Genomic DNA, 16,489 nt, shown 5'->3' with positions numbered 1-16,489 from the left:
GAGTCATGAAAATTATGATCCATATCATCCTCCACTCACTATCACAGGGGTGAGAAACGACAGACTCACTTCATAATAGAACACTAAAACTCTGGCAGTTTGTCAACTTCCCTTCTTTATTCTACTCTCTGAACACTCCAGATAGCTCAGTGAATAAAACAAATGCTGGCAATACTGGTGTCAAACCATGCAAGTGTCAGTAGCATGAAATAACATCTACCTTCTAATTGAAACAGTTAATCATGAAACAGTTATACTGCAACTTTTCATGCACAGTGGGAAGTTGGAATGAACAGACTTAATTAGAAAAAACCTGTGCTTACTAAGAGAAACCGATTTCTCCTCTTCTTCATCTTTAATGTTGGCATTTAGCTCCAGTGTTTGACTGCAGTCTTCCAGCTTCACTGATGCCATCTCTGGATCCTGCATTACAAACTGGGCTCCACTGTCACAATCAGGACCCCGTTACTGTAGGTTTGGACTCGGTGTGGAAGGAGAGAGGCAGGCTGGGGTTTGTCCTCACTGTTGATGTTACCGGCCTCAGACTTAATCTGATTTGGCCTGTAGTAATAAAGAGAAACGAACACAAGTTATTGTTTTGACAGTTCTGTCACTTTCTTTATTCTCGTCAATTATGTAATTACAATAGATCAGGTAGCTAAGCATTGACAACAAAACATTAATTCATTCACATTAGACAAATTACATACTTTAAATTAAACAACACAAGTGCACGTAACCATAACATGCCATTTATAAAAAAGAAAACGTCTCCTTTAAGCAGTACTTCAAAGTGTTTTTACTTAGTTACTTTACACCACTGCCAATTGTATTTCCCGTTCACACCATAGTAACAATTATAGATAAAGATTGAAACTGAATGTGTCTTAATATTAGTACACATGTAGAAACTGATAATCATTACATTCAGCTTCAAAATAGTGCGACCGTGAAATTGTCTCTCACTCATTCACCTGCACTGCTACCCCATTCATAGACACTAACTGCTTTAGTACACCTGCACTGCTACCCCATTCAGAGATGGGGAGTTTTCCTAAGATCCATGACACTAGTCTTTTCCACATTTTGTTAAGTGACAGCCTTATTCTAAAATTGATTAAATAGTTTTTCCTCCTCATCAATCTACACACAATAACCCATAATCACAAAGCAAAAACAGGTTCAGAAATGTTTGCAGATTTATTACAAATAAAAATATATATATAGAATCACCCACCCCTCTTGTTGGCGGAGAGAACATTTAGCAGTTTTAAAGCTAATTTCAGGCTAACGTTCTGTACCCAAAATCCCTATTTCTGTTTAGGAAAAACATTCCCTATCCCTCAACCCTTGCTCTCTTGACGTGACACATGTATGCATGGCTAGAGAACCTTCTGTTATTATTACTCCAGAATGTCTGTTATTCCAGAGGATGAGTCGGACGGGATTCCCCCCCCCCCCCCAAACGGCCCCCTGTAATTCTTTATTTTTCCCCCAAACGGCCCCCTGTAATTCTTTATTTTTCCCCAATAAACTGGCAGTTATGATGCAAGCCTGGAGGATTTTATTCTAGGAGTGAAGATACAGTATTTCAACATGTCCAGGTGATAGGGCCACACTGGTAACTCCAGCTTGGTTTCTAAACCATCTATCCTATAGTGTCACCATAAAATTTGAACTGAGAAAGTGTGATCATATTCATTAGCATATTTTAGCGATCCACAGTACATCCTAAATTCCCCTCAGCCTTCAGATGTGAGCTAAACAGTTCAATTTCACCCCAGATGCATTTTAAGCCTATGGATGAGAACGTTAATCATTTACAAACCTTTAGGTCAGTTGTATGTTGCTGCTTTGCGATCTATTAACAAACAAATGCAAAGGTTGCATTAAATTGACTCAATATTTTTTACTGATGCATATGGTAATATTCAATTCATAAACACAAAACATTTAAACAAAAGCATTCACTGTGAAAGTTGATATGCTGCATGTGGCCCATTCATTATGCGCAGTACTTAACTGATTCGATATATTGAACTATTGTTTTCTTGCGTAAACCGAGAGCAACACCTGTCAAACGCAGACATTTCTCTCAAAACACAGGGATGACGATTTGCACCGGACTAGTATTATCAGAGTTTGGATTTTGCCCCAAAACAGTAGGTTATTCTGGTTGGAATTGTTACTCTCCTGCCATGTAAATCTTACTGCCATGGCAGATTCGAACGGGACAAAAATGAAAGATGTTTTGTGCTCGTGCACATTATTACATAACCCGACCTCCCCCAGTAAAACGACTCCCGTCCGAATAGGGCACAATAGGGCCAGGGCCGCTATTTGCCATTCTGCTCCAAAAATTCCACCCCCAGCAAAACTAGAACAGTCCCAGTTAGTAAAATGAAGTTGAAAAGACATCTAAAATATGTATTTTTCAGACATTGAATGCAAGGGAAGCCAGCAATCATTTGTCCTCCCTTAAAAAAAAAATAATAATAATAGCCAATCAGCATTGACCTAAACTGACTGGGCTCAGCTGTGATTGGTCCTGGCCCACCAAAAACAAGTGTCAAGAGAAGCCAGTTTGGATTTGCCTTCAGAGCAGTCACATCACATCAGAAGCCAAACATAACTGACATCTCAATGTGTTGTTGTCCTCTGGTGGGTAGTTGGTTAACTTAGAAAAGGGATGATTTTAGCCATGGATGGAGATATAGGGATTTAGACTTACGGCCTTACTTAATTCTCCGTACTGGCCAATGATTATAACAGTGATTCTGATCCAACCATACATTGCGCCCGTGGCCTGAGAGGATTGAAGTTCAACATGTAGCTAGATGTAGTATGCTAATATTACCTAGCTGGCCTGGTGCATTGTTTCCCATGAAAGTAAGTTAGACTAATGAGCAAACATTTTTGCCAGGTAGCCGAGGACAACAGAAACTAAACGCATTTACTCTATGACAGTCAAAATGAACGAGGATGGCATTGGTGTTTCTCTACAAGTAGTCAGAAAATGTTGGAAACATTACCTTGCTTGACCATGCTGTAGGTAATGTAATTGTTTGTTACACACAATATGTTTAATAGACTTCACCCAACAGATGTTGCTCTCCGGTTTTGTTATGAAAACGAATGTGTGGTTGAATTTATTCTGCCAGTGTCTTCTTATTGTCTCGGGCCTTAGGCCTATATATCACGGTGGCAAGGCATATGAACTAACAGCTTAATGTCCACACACATGGGTTGTTATATGTTTTTGTTCGTTTTTTGGGGCTTGGCTTCTGCAGTGACTTCCCATGCACTGGAAAAATGTATTTCTATCTGATTTCAGATGATCAATCCTTACAAAATAGTTTTTTTATATCATCATTAGAAAGTTGTGTAAAAGGCAGTTGTTTTGGAGAAAGTCATTGATTTTCGTATAAGATACATTTGCACGTGTTTTTTATTGACTGATTACAATTTGATTGATGTGGTTCTATTGTACGTCATCATTAAACGCAGACAAAATGGCGGTGAGCACTCTACCAACTCGTAAGACTTTTTATTTTTACACAAAGCCAATAATATCTCAAATACATTGATTATATATTTACATTTTGATACACGTTCAAAAAGAAAAATCTAGCTACGTGACTTGCAAAATCGTTTCACGTTTTTCACTCACTCGGTTTGACACATAAATAACACACACAACCTTTACCAAACGTGGTAATACCTTGACGGATGTGTTACCTAGCATGTTATGACGTGGTCTTTCGACATTGGAAAGTTTAAACGTGCTATTACATACCTGTAATAATGGACACAAAGGATACCGTGTTCACAGCACAGTTCTAGCGCTTCCTTTATCTAAAGAATGGTCCGCGCTTCCCCGGAACTACTTCTCCCTCTGCTTTGGAGTTTAACGGCGGTTGGAATCGAATATGTAGCATTACCGCCCCCAACTGGACTATAATATAAACACGTTGCACTTTAAAATACAAAATGGGAAAACGGGAAAAGCAAAAACGTTAAAAATAAAATAAAAAACGAACTCTACAATCATTAAAAACCCACTACCCCATTCCACTACTTTGACCCGATCTGCTCCTGCACCATGCCAACGGCCTGGGAGGACGGGACACCACCACCCAACACACCCCGTAACTCTTCTGAGGTTAAATACCCAGATACTTCTCTGCAGCTGCCTCAATTATTTTCTGTGACTTACGTTCCACCTCTGAGGTACAGATGAAGCCAACCTTCTACGAAGCCAACCTTAACCTTAATTGCTTTATCTTGGCCAGGTCGCAATTGTAAATGAGAACTTGTTCTCAACTTGCCTACCTGGTTAAATAAAGGTAAAATAAAAATAAATAAATAAAAATGAAGCATACAGTATTTCACTCAAATCAAATTGTTCTTGTCACATGCGCCGAATACAACAGGTGTAAACCTTACCGTGAAAGGCATACTTAAAGACCCTTAACCAACAATGCAGTTCAAGAAATAGAGTTAAGAAAATATTTGCTAAATATATATATATATATTTTTAAGTAACACAATAAGATTACATAACTTCTAATGACTACTGAAAAGTCAAAAATGATATATATCTTACAAGGAGGGTTTGAATTTTGACTTTTCAGTAGTCATTATAAGTTATGTAATCTTATTGTGTTACTTTTTATGTCCATAAAAAATTGATAGAAATACAGTGTAGACATTGTTAATGTTGTAACTAACTATTGTAGCTGGAAACGGCAGATTTCTTTATGGAAGTCCGTGCTCCCAAATAGTAGAAATAGTGTGATTCATAAGGTTACATGATTCATTAGCCCCACATGGCTATAAAAAATAAATTATGCAGTTATATGGCCATTAAATAACACACAACATCATGCCGTATTTAGATAGTGGAATAGGCCTAGTCTAAATCATATTTACTTTCTGTTTTGCAGCTCAGGCGGTTTTTCTAGACAATGCTCTTCTGTGTCATTATTGTATAATTCTCACACAAGTCATTTGCTGAAGGCCCAAGCCTATATTACGCTATCTACTGGTACAATGCTGTTCTAAAACAAGATCTAGACTTTTATTTTGAAAATGAAACCGGAAGCTGCATTATTGACGAGCTACATTCGGTTTTGCAGATTCAACATTCCAGACAGAAATGTGTATATATAAAAAAAGATCTATAACCGAGCAAAGGGAGACGTAAAGTAAACATTTAAGTGTAAATGTTCATTCATGGTCGTAACATAGTACGATTACAGATTATTATTTTTTACGGTTACGTTACATGTTTCACGCACGGCTTTTCTTACGACTCAATGTCCCGGAGGAGGAGGAGTCGGTGGCACCAACCCCCTTCTCATGTAATGGGGTAGGGCTATTCCAAGGATCCCGGAACGTACGGACGGTTGCACTGTGGTAGTGGGGAACAGGAAGTTCCGGACAGGCGCGCAACATTCTTCAGAATAAAGAAAGCGTGCAGTCTAGAAGAGAATCATTGTGTCCGTCTCTATTTATTACTACAGGTATGTAATAGAATGTTTACATTTCTAATATCGAAAGAACATGTCATGCTATGCTAGTTGACACATCTATTACGGTATTATCCCGTTTGGTTAAGGTTTGATGTGTTATTTGTGTGTCAAACAGAATGAAGAACGTGATAACTACTTGACAAGTTCCATAACTAGAGACTTGGTTTGTCTGAGTGGATGTACATACTTTTCTCAAAGTAATTCTGCGTAAACGGGCTTCGGGCAGTGCGGGTGCAGCAGAGAGAGCCAATTTGACGGTTGCAGTACTGTTTTGAAGCTGAAAGTAATTATCCGTTTTCGACGTGTAGTAATATTCAGACATATTCAGTTGTTTCAATCTTTATAAATGTTAGTATGGTGTGAACGGAAATGCTATTGGTTTTGTATTGTAACAATATATCGAAGGCAAGGTTATTCAGGAAAATAGTACAAACAAGCTGCAACCTTGTAATACATGGTTTTTGTCATTTATGCATGTACATTCTGTATCTACTATAGATTAAGTGCTTTTAAGTTGCATAGCCTAATTTTAAAGCATGTACTTTGTGTCTAATGTGAATTGATTCATGTTTTGTTGCCAATGCTTATCTACCTGATCCATTGAAATGAGATCAGTGCTTGACTTGGACCGGAGCTCACCGGAGCTGAGTACCATCACCTCAAATTTCTACTGCTTGAGCTCATGTTCCTCTTATAGAATATTAGCTCAACAGTATTGTGGAGCTCCTGCAGCTAAATATAAACAGTACCAGTACCTATTTCAAGTCAAAACAAGTCAAACACTGACTTGGATAATTGAACAAGAAATATAATATATTTTTAGAAAATGCCAGAACTTTCAAGACTAACTTTTGTCTGTTTCTCTTTATTACTACTGGCCGACTTGAATAAAGTCTGAGGTCGGTAACATCAAGTGAGGACAAACCCAGCCTGATCTCTCCTTCCACACTGAGTCCAAACCTACAGTCACTGGGTCCTGATTGTGACAGTGGAGCCCAGTTTGCACTGCAGGATCCAGAGATGGCATCAGTGAAGCTGGATGACTGCAGTCAAACACTGGAGCTGAATGTCAACATTAAAGATGAAGAAGAAGAAGAAGAAGAGGAGAAGATTGGGGAATCTGTTTCTCATGGTAAGAGCAGGTTCTATCTAACTTAAGTTTGTTGTTCGTTCCAACTTCCAACTGTGAATGAAAAGTTGCTGTAGAACTGTTTCATGATGAACTGTTTCAATGAGAAAGTAGTGTTATTTCATGCTACTGAGACTTACATGGTTTGACACCAGTATTGTTCTATGAAATGAGTCTGTCATTATTAACCCTTGTGATAGTGAGTGGATGATGTACAGGGCATTCAGAAAGTATTCAGATCCCTTGACTTTTTCCATATAATGTTACGTTATAAATAATCCTCATGACAAAGCGAAAACATTTGCTTCCTGTTTCCATTGATCATCCTTGAGATGTTTCTATAACTTGGAGTTCATCTGTGGTAAATTCAATGAATTGGACATGATTTGGAAAGGCAAACACCTGTCTATGTAAGGTCCCACAGTGCATGTCAGTGCAAAAACCAAGCCATGAGGTCGAAGGAATTGTCTGTAGAGCTCTGTGACAGGATTGTGTCGAGGCACAGATCTGGGGAAGGGTACCAAAACATTTCTGCAGCTTTGAAGGTCCTCAAGAACACAGTGTCCTCTCCATCATTCCCTAATGATAGAAGTTTGGAACTACCAAGACTCTTCCAATAGCTGTCTGGCCGGCCTGCCAAACTGAACAAGCTGGGGAGAAGGGCCTTAGTCAGGGAGGTGAGCAAGAACCTGATGGTCACTGACAGAGCTCCAGAGTTCCTCTGCGGAGATGGGTGAACCTTCCAGAAGGACAATCATCTCTGCATTACTCCACCAATTAGGCCTTTATGGTAGAGTGGGCAGACGGAAGCCACCCCTGAGTAAAAGGCATGTGAAAGCCCACTTGGAGTTTGCCAAAAGGCACCTAAAGGACTCTGAGACCATGAGAAACAAGATTCTCTGGTTGGATGAAATCAAGATTGAACTCTTTGGCCTGAATACCAAGCGTGATGTCTGGGGGAAACCTGGCACTATCCCTACGGGGAAGTATGTTGGTGACACTATCATGCTGTGGGGATGTTTTTCAGCGGCAGGGCCTTGAAGACTTGTCAGGATCGAGGGGAAAGATGAACAGAGAAAAGTACAGAGATCCTCGATGAAAACCTGCTTGAGTGCTCAGGACCTCATACTGGGGCGAAGGTTCACATTCCAACAGGACAATGACATGACCCTAAGCACACAGCTAAGACAACACAGGAGTGGCTTCAGGACAATTCTGAATGTCCTTGAGTGGCCCAACCAGAGACCGGACTTGAACCCGTTCAAACTTCTCTGGAGAGACCTGAAAATAGCTGTGCAGTGACGCTCCCATCCAACCTGACAGAGCTTGAGAGGATCTGCAGAGAAAAATGGGAGAATCTCCCCAAATACAGGTGTGCCAAGCTTGTAGCGTCATACCCAAGAAGACTCAAGGCTGTACTCGCTGCCAAAGGTGCTTCAATAAAGTACTGAGTAAAGGGTCTGAATACTTATGTAAATGTGATATTTCAGTTATATATTTTTTACATTTGCAAACATGAAAAAATAACTTTTACTTTGTAATTGTGGGGTATTGTTTAATTGCTATATTGTAATTACTTTGCCACCATGGCCTATTTATTTCCTTAACTTACCTTATTTGCACTCACTGTATATAGACTTTTTGTTTTCTTTTGTTCTACTGTATTATTGACTGTTTTGTTTATTCCATGTGTAACTCTGTGTCGAATTGCTATGCTTTATCTTGGCCAGGTCGCAGTTGCAAATGAGAACTTGTTCTCAACTAGCCCATCTGATTAAATAAAGGTGAAATAAAAATAAAATGTGTGTAGATTGATGAGGCGGAATAAACATTTGAATCATTTTAGAAAAACGTCAAGGGATCTGAATACTTTCCGAATACACTGTTACCCGGTGTAGACCAGTAGACAACTTAGATAATTGAACATTAAGAAATATAATTTTTTGAGAATAAAGTGCCAGAACTGTCAAGACAATAACTTTGTGTCTGTTTCTCTTTATTACTACATCAACAGTGAGGACAAACCCAGCCTGCCTCTCTCCTTCCACACTGAGTCCAAACCTACAGTCACTGGGTCCTGATTGTGACAGTGGAGCCCAGTTTGCACTGCAGGATCCAGAGATGGCATCAGTGAAGCTGGAAGACTGCAGTCAAACACTGGAGCTGAATGTCAACATTAAAGATGAAGTAGAGGAGGAGATTGGGAAATCTGTTTCTCATGGTAAGCACAAGTTTTAAGTTTGCTGTTCGTCCCAACTTCTCCACTGTGCATGAAAAGTTGCTGTAGAAGGAGTCTGTGTAGTGACTAACCCTTGTGATGGCAGTGAAGGATGAAATGGCTCATCATTTTCACTCCTTTTGTTCCTTTTTAGCTTTTGACTCTTACCCCCTTTTAGAATAGTTGTAATTCTCTTTTTGTGTTGTACAGCCTACTGATATGGATACATGTCACCAATTACAGTAGGAAGAGAACTGGCCACCCCTTGAGCCTGGTTACTCTACGTTTCTTCCTACATTTCTTCTTCAGAGTTTTTCCTAGCCACTGTGCTTCTACATCTGCATTGCTTACTCTTTGGTGTTTTAGGCTGGGTTTCTGAAAAGCATTTTGACAACTACTGATGTAAAAAGGGCTTGTATATCACACCAACTGACTGGTTCTTCTGATGTTGTTCACACAGGAGACCATGTTGAGACATTCTCTACATCCAGAGAGCAGCTGGAAGATCACAGAGCTAAGAGGTCTCACCACTGCCCACATTGTGAGAAGATTTTGCCATTTCTATCAAAGCTAAAAATACACCTAAAAATACACACAGGAAATAATCTGTATTCCTGCACTGACTGTGGGAAGAGCTTCACAACATCAACTAAGCTAAAAGTTCATCAGAGAACACACACGAGAGAGAAGCCTTATTCCTGCTCTGACTGTGGGAAGAGTTTCTCCCGATTGGATAATTTAAACGCACATGAACGTATACATACAGGAGAGAAGCCTTACGTCTGCTCTGACTGTGGAAAATGCTTTAAAACAACAGCTGAGCTAAAAGTTCATCAGAGAACACACACCGGAGAGAAACCTTACTCCTGCTCTGACTGTGGGAAGAGTTTTTCTCGACTGGGCCACTTAAAACTACATAAACGTGTACATACAGGAGAGAAGCCTTACACCTGCTCTAATTGTTTAAAAGGCTTCACAACATCAACTGATCTAAAAGTTCATCAGAGAACACACACAGGAGAGAAGCCTTACTTATGCTATGACTGTGGGGCGAGTTTCTCTCGACTGGACCACATAAAACTACATGAACGTGTACATACAGGAGAGAAGCCTTACATCTGCTCTGACTGTGGAAAATGTTTTAAAACAACAGCTGAGCTAAAAGGTCATCAGAGAACACACACAGGAGAGAAACCTTACTCCTGCTCTGACTGTGGGAAGAGTTTTTCTCAACTGGGCCAGTTAAAAATACATGAACGTAAACATACAGGACAGAAGCCTTACTCCTGCTTTTATTGTGTAAAATGCTTCACAACATCAACTGAGCTAAAAGTTCATCAGAGAACACACACAGGAGAGAAGCCTTACTCCTGCTCTGACTGTAGGAAGAGTTTCTCTCAACCGAGCCACTTAAAAAGACACCAAGGTATACATAAAGGAGAGAAGCCTTCCTACTGCTCTGACGACGGAAAATATTTGAAATCATCAGCGGAGCGAAAAGGTCATCAGAGATCACACACAAGAGAGAAACCTTACTTCTGCTCTTACTGTGGCAAGAGTTTCTCCCGATTGGGAAATGTGAAAATACACCAACGGATACACACTGGAGAGAAGCCTTATCACTGCACTGACTGTGAGAAGAGATTCTCTCAACAGAGCAATTTAAAAAGACACCAAAGTATACATAAAGGAGAGAAACCTCATCAGTTCTCTCAGACCAGCTAAGATTAGACACTCCACTTAATTATCATCTAATAAAATAATTGGCAACGTTGAATTGGATCAAATGAAGAAAAAGTGTGGCAAAAGGTCGCAAAGTTCAAGGGGGCCGAATACTTTCGCAAGGCACTGTATATGTGTGTATCTATTGTAGGTCCTAGCATACAACAATGAATAATGTGGAACAAATAAATACCATCAAAGGATGCCTGGCAATATTTAAGATTGTAATACATAAACTGTGATCGTTTTTATTTTCACAGATGATTTTTTTGTACACACATGGCAGACATACTTAACTCTGGTGTGTGGAATAAAGAGGTGGGTGCTGTGTGGTTGGGAGGTTCTGCCTGTCACTTGTTCTCAATAGGTAGTTCCGGGAAGGGGGACTTGAAGAGGGAGACTGCGAAGTCCAGGCACTGCAGTGCTAGTAGTTTTTTAGTTCATCTGTGTATCTCACATATTATATGCCCAGTATGATATGGCTTGCAAACTTTATTAGCAGATAATGACAACATGACAATAACAGTAGCTTTAAATGATGTAATGAGATGGATGGGATGAGTGGGCAGATTGTTGGGAAATCAGAAGTCACTAGATGCAGAATTTCATCTGGAGGGAGAGGTGAGAAAGAGTTAAAAGATGAGGAAGGAGGCAGAATCAAGAGATGCTTGATCAGGTGCTGTGGCTAATTCTTCCTGTCACTTGTCCTCGACAGGCAGCCAGTCTGCCAGGGGTTCAATAACATGCTTGGTTTAGTTGGAAGCCCTCTCACCACGTTAAGGTACAGGCCGAGGGAAGGATAAAAAAACGATATTGTTTTATCCAGTTTAATTAAGGCTTTTAGCCCCCTACTCTATCTAGTGTTTGACCTCATGAGGCTTGGAGATGTGTAGCAATATGGTGATGACTCAACAAATCTAGAACCTCCAGATATACAAACACTAACTAGAAACCAATGTCCAATTCCATACCACCCCTGGCCTAAAATTTGATTTGGAAATTGGACACCAAAGATTAATTGGTTCGGAAGAAGGGGTTACTGAACTGGTCAATTGAACATTTTACTTGCAATGAATACATTTAATATGCAAATGTTTAAATTTACATCCAATTTGAGCAAGTTTCAAATTATTTACCAGCAAACAAATGGAAAAATATACAGATATTTACAGATCTATATTTTGCTTTATACTTTACAAAACAACTTACCAACTTCACAGCCAATATCTACAAGAAAACACATCTGTATACAAATGTAAAACGATATTACAACATGTTATTAAGGATATTTACCATAACATACTTTATACAACAAGATGCAATGTAGTAAAATACCTACTGTCTTGGGGTGGGGAGCCGACCAAGCAGTGAAAACAAGGGTGGGGAAAACAGATGACGGACAAATTCCCGCACATTGACGACATGAGACAAACGGCTTTTTTTTTATTCCAAGCACAATTTTTAATGGGTTACAGATGGGAATTTAGAGTTGAGCAAATTCTCTTCCTTTACTGACCTTAATGGGTATTGCCTCCACCCACTTGGTATCATTATCGTTTGCCGTCAGACACCAGCGGTTGCCATTCTTGGATTTCGTGAAGGGTCCGATGAGGTCCACCCCGAACATTTAAAATGTTAGGTTACTTTTTTCTTACCCGTATCTGTCATACAGTATGCAGTTTTCATATTTGTACGGATACTGACACTAACATTTGATCATATTGAAGTCTGCTGTGGTCAAATAAAGCAACCATTTTAAAAAACAACTTATCAATGCAAAATTTGAATCGTGACACACTTACCGATCATGTGCCATGATGAAATAACTTTGATGGGTTTCAACTCCTGCGCCATAGTCTTCACCCTCTCAAACTTCTGGCAGGCTAGACAGGTACTGACCTATAAGCACAAAATTACAACTTGAAACACTGTGCGCTCTATGACATTCATCGAAATCATAATAATTTCAGATATAAAAGCATGTGATTTTTAACAAAAGGTTATTTCACTTGCCCAGCTGTCCACATCCTTGACAATCCCACGCCAGAAGAAGCGTAGGTTGGTTTTGGCAATTATGCGCTTCACTCCGAAATGTCCAGCATGCATCTCTGTCAGCATGGCCTCCTTCTACTCCTTAGTTAAAATCACCCTCCTCTGTGGCTGGCTATCCTTCCCCCGTAGATACATGTATGTCATGACTTTTGCTCCTGGGTGAGGATCAGAGAGAGCACCCCCCTCCCCTCCCACCAGAGAGGAAGGGGTGGACGTTGGCTAGTTTTATGACGGTTGTAAATACCTTGCAGGAACTCTCTCGTACACTGCAGTATGGAGAAGTCAAAAATCCTTTGTGTAGAGAGAGACTGCCCCAAAACTTTAACATCAAAATGTTGGACATTGAAACAATTTTTATAATGTAAATAATGTGGGAAATGGTCGGGAGGGACTTAAAGAACAATCATGTTAAATCAATTGTTGTTTTGTGATATCATTGAAGACGTTAGAACGGAAACATTGTAACTTTAAGAGCTTTCACAATGTATATGTCAGAGTTACGTCTAAATGTTGTAAAACATATGATTAAATTAAACTATTTGTGAAAAGATTAAATGTGATTTTAGCCTTCTAAATGAGATCATGTTTTTTCATATAGACTTTTGCCAAGTCAGTAACCACGCCTACGTGAGCACAGACATTGTGGCAACGTGATGGAACCGCCCTCCAAGTTGAGTGCTTAAAAAGATTTGCTTTAGAATTAACATGTTAGACCAGTACATTGACAGGTTGCTACTGACGTGTAAAATGGTTTAAAACGACCAGATCAGACAGCGTGGAGCTGTGACTACACGGCTGACAAATGGTTTAAAACTACATCAGACCAAGTAGGTGGACGGTAAGCCGGACGTCACGAATGGTTAGACTCTACCAGATCAGAATACGTACAGCACGAGCTGAATACGTTACAAATGGTAAGACCTTCAAACTCTCGAGTTAAAAATAAAGACTGCATCGGAACATTCAGTCTGCAGCTGTTTAAAGACTTTAGTCAAGAAAATTTGACCGAGAACCAACTTGTGTACCTCTTTGAAGGATCCAGTCTAACGAAGACTAGAGGGGAAGAACATTTCCCTCTCACCACTGTGTGGTACTTGGATGTATCCATTCTAACAAACACTTTCAGAACAAAGAAGCCTACTTCAACTACTAAGGACATGGTGACCTCAGAGACTTTCTGTCTAACTATTTGTCACAGACGGATCGGGTGATTTCAACAGAGAGAGACGACAAAGACATACAAACGTAAATGACCGTATTATTCAACTGTATGTACGATAGCTGAATTCCTTTGCATCTTCTTCTCTTGGAGTTTGGAGTGTGACTGTTTGAGGTTGTGGACAGGGGTCTTTTATACTGATAACAGGTTCAAACAGGTGCCATTAATACAGGTAACGAGTGGAGGACAGAGGAGCCTCTTAAAGAAGAAGTTACATGTCTGTGAGTGCCAGAAATCTTGCTTGTCTGTAGATGACCAAATACTTATTTTCCAGCATAATTTGCAAATAAAAAAAAAATCATACAATGTGATTTTCTGGATTTTTTCCCCCTAATTTTGTCTGTCATAGTTGAAGTATACCTATGATGACAATTACAGGCCTCTCTCATATTTTTAAGTGGGAGAACTAGCACAATTGGTGGCTGACTAAATACTTTTTTGCCCCACTGTATATACTGTATTTTATACCATTTATTGCATCTTGCCTATGCCGCTCGGCCATCTCGCTCATCCATATATTTATATGGACATACTCTGATTCCATCCTTTTACAGTTGTGTGTATAAGGTAGTTGTTGTGGAATTGATAGATTACTTGTTGCTGTCGGAACTAGAAACATAAGCATTTCACTACACTTGCATTAACATCTGCTGACCATGTGTATGTGACCAATAACATTTGATTTGATCTCTCTCACGAGGGCTTTCGTCACAACAGCCGCTGTGGCTCTCCTGCAAGGGTAAGCTTCAATCCATTTAGAAAACATGTCAACAATCACCAAATTATTCCCCTCGCAAGGGATCAACTCAATGAAGTCCATCATTAAGTGCTCAAAGGGTCCTTCAGGCCTCGGATGGAACGCGGGGGATGTTGAAACGTCCATCATTGCTAGTCAAACAAATCAAACATTTCTTGCAGAAACGTTCTGCAAAAACAGCCAAACTACTGTACACCAATATTTATTTACAAGATCCACCATACCTCCTTTAGACACATGATCCCGACCATGTGACAATTTTGTGAGGAAAAACCCCCCTCTAAATACAGATTTTCTAATGGGGTGTCTCAAGTCCAACCTAGGCCTACAGTCAATCTCAATAGCCAATCACAGCCCTCACAAAACTAAAACATGTCAAACCAGTTCTAATTATAAAACAAATAAAGCTATTAATAGCAACTTAAAAAGCTTCTATGAAAATCAATATCAATCAGAATGAAATAACAGTTGGACTGATCTACAGCCTCATTAGACTCAACTATCAGCAAAACAATGATCAAAGAAATCACCTAAAAGTAAATATTAGAAACTGTTAAACATTCGAGTGAAGAAAAGCACCAGGTATGTAAAGCACCAGGTATGTAAAGCACCAGGTATGTAAAGCACCAGGTATGGACAGCTTTCCCACTGAATTTTATTTGACATTCTGGGACAAAGTAGCAGCCCAATTTACTCAAATGACAACACACGTTATGTATCAAACAATTTCAGTTATATTAAATTCAGGAACATCTGGAGAGTCCCCTACTGATTATAGACCCACAAGTTTAATCAACTGTGACAATCAAATAATAAAGCTTCTAAGAATGGCAAAAATATTACCAGACTTAACATATCAAACAGGGTTTATTAAAAATAGACAAACAAAAACACATTTCAGTTTAAAACAATACGCAAAAAAACAATATATATATTTATCAAAAATGGTGGTTGATGCCGAAAAGGCTTTTGATTGTCTTGAAGGGCCTTTTCTATTCAAAAACTTTAGAAACTTAAAATTTGAGCAGAAAAAAATACATTTTATAAGAAGATTGTATAAAATGTCAGAATGCTAAAATATACAAAAATATATTATCTGATGAAATTGTTTTATAAAGGAGCACAAGACAGGGATGTCCCCCATCGTTTTTATTTTCACAGATGATTTTTTTGTACACACATGGCAGACATACTTAACTCTGGTGTGTGGAATAAAGAGGTGGGTGCTGTGTGGTTGGGAGGTTCTGCCTGTCACTTGTTCTCAATAGGTAGTTCCGGGAAGGGGGACTTGAAGAGGGAGACTGCGAAGTCCAGGCACTGCAGTGCTAGTAGTTTTTTAGTTCATCTGTGTATCTCACATATTATATGCCCAGTATGATATGGCTTGCAAACTTTATTAGCAGATAATGACAACATGACAATAACAGTAGCTTTAAATGATGTAATGAGATGGATGGGATGAGTGGGCAGATTGTTGGGAAATCAGAAGTCACTAGATGCAGAATTTCATCTGGAGGGAGAGGTGAGAAAGAGTTAAAAGATGAGGAAGGAGGCAGAATCAAGAGATGCTTGATCAGGTGCTGTGGCTAATTCTTCCTGTCACTTGTCCTCGACAGGCAGCCAGTCTGCCAGGGGTTCAATAACATGCTTGGTTTAGTTGGAAGCCCTCTCACCACGTTAAGGTACAGGCCGAGGGAAGGATAAAAAAACGATATTGTTTTATCCAGTTTAATTAAGGCTTTTAGCCCCCTACTCTATCTAGTGTTTGACCTCATGAGGCTTGGAGATGTGTAGCAATATGGTGATGACTCAACAAATCTAGAACCTCCAGATATACAAACACTAACTAGAAACCAAT

General features: G+C 39.5%; 2 long non-coding RNA genes across 2 annotated transcripts; one reads left to right on the top strand and one right to left on the bottom strand.

Moving 5' to 3' along the window:
• Positions 1-444: 444 nt before the first annotated feature.
• Positions 445-4,157, bottom strand: LOC116373893 (uncharacterized). Its single transcript, XR_004209608.1, has 3 exons — positions 3,797-4,157; positions 1,829-1,861; positions 445-561 (listed from the first exon to the last, which is right to left on the bottom strand). It is a non-coding gene; the product is annotated as an uncharacterized LOC116373893 (long non-coding RNA).
• Positions 4,158-5,409: 1,252 nt separating this feature from the next.
• Positions 5,410-6,545, top strand: LOC116373894 (uncharacterized). Its single transcript, XR_004209609.1, has 3 exons — positions 5,410-5,525; positions 5,650-5,817; positions 6,428-6,545. It is a non-coding gene; the product is annotated as an uncharacterized LOC116373894 (long non-coding RNA).
• Positions 6,546-16,489: the final 9,944 nt, after the last annotated feature.

Source organism: Oncorhynchus kisutch, unplaced genomic scaffold (genome assembly GCF_002021735.2).
Source record: "Oncorhynchus kisutch isolate 150728-3 unplaced genomic scaffold, Okis_V2 scaffold4085, whole genome shotgun sequence".
Taxonomy (NCBI): Eukaryota; Metazoa; Chordata; class Actinopteri; order Salmoniformes; family Salmonidae; genus Oncorhynchus; species Oncorhynchus kisutch.
The sequence above is the reverse complement of the archived record's forward strand: the minus strand, read 5'-3'. Positions and strand labels throughout refer to the sequence as shown.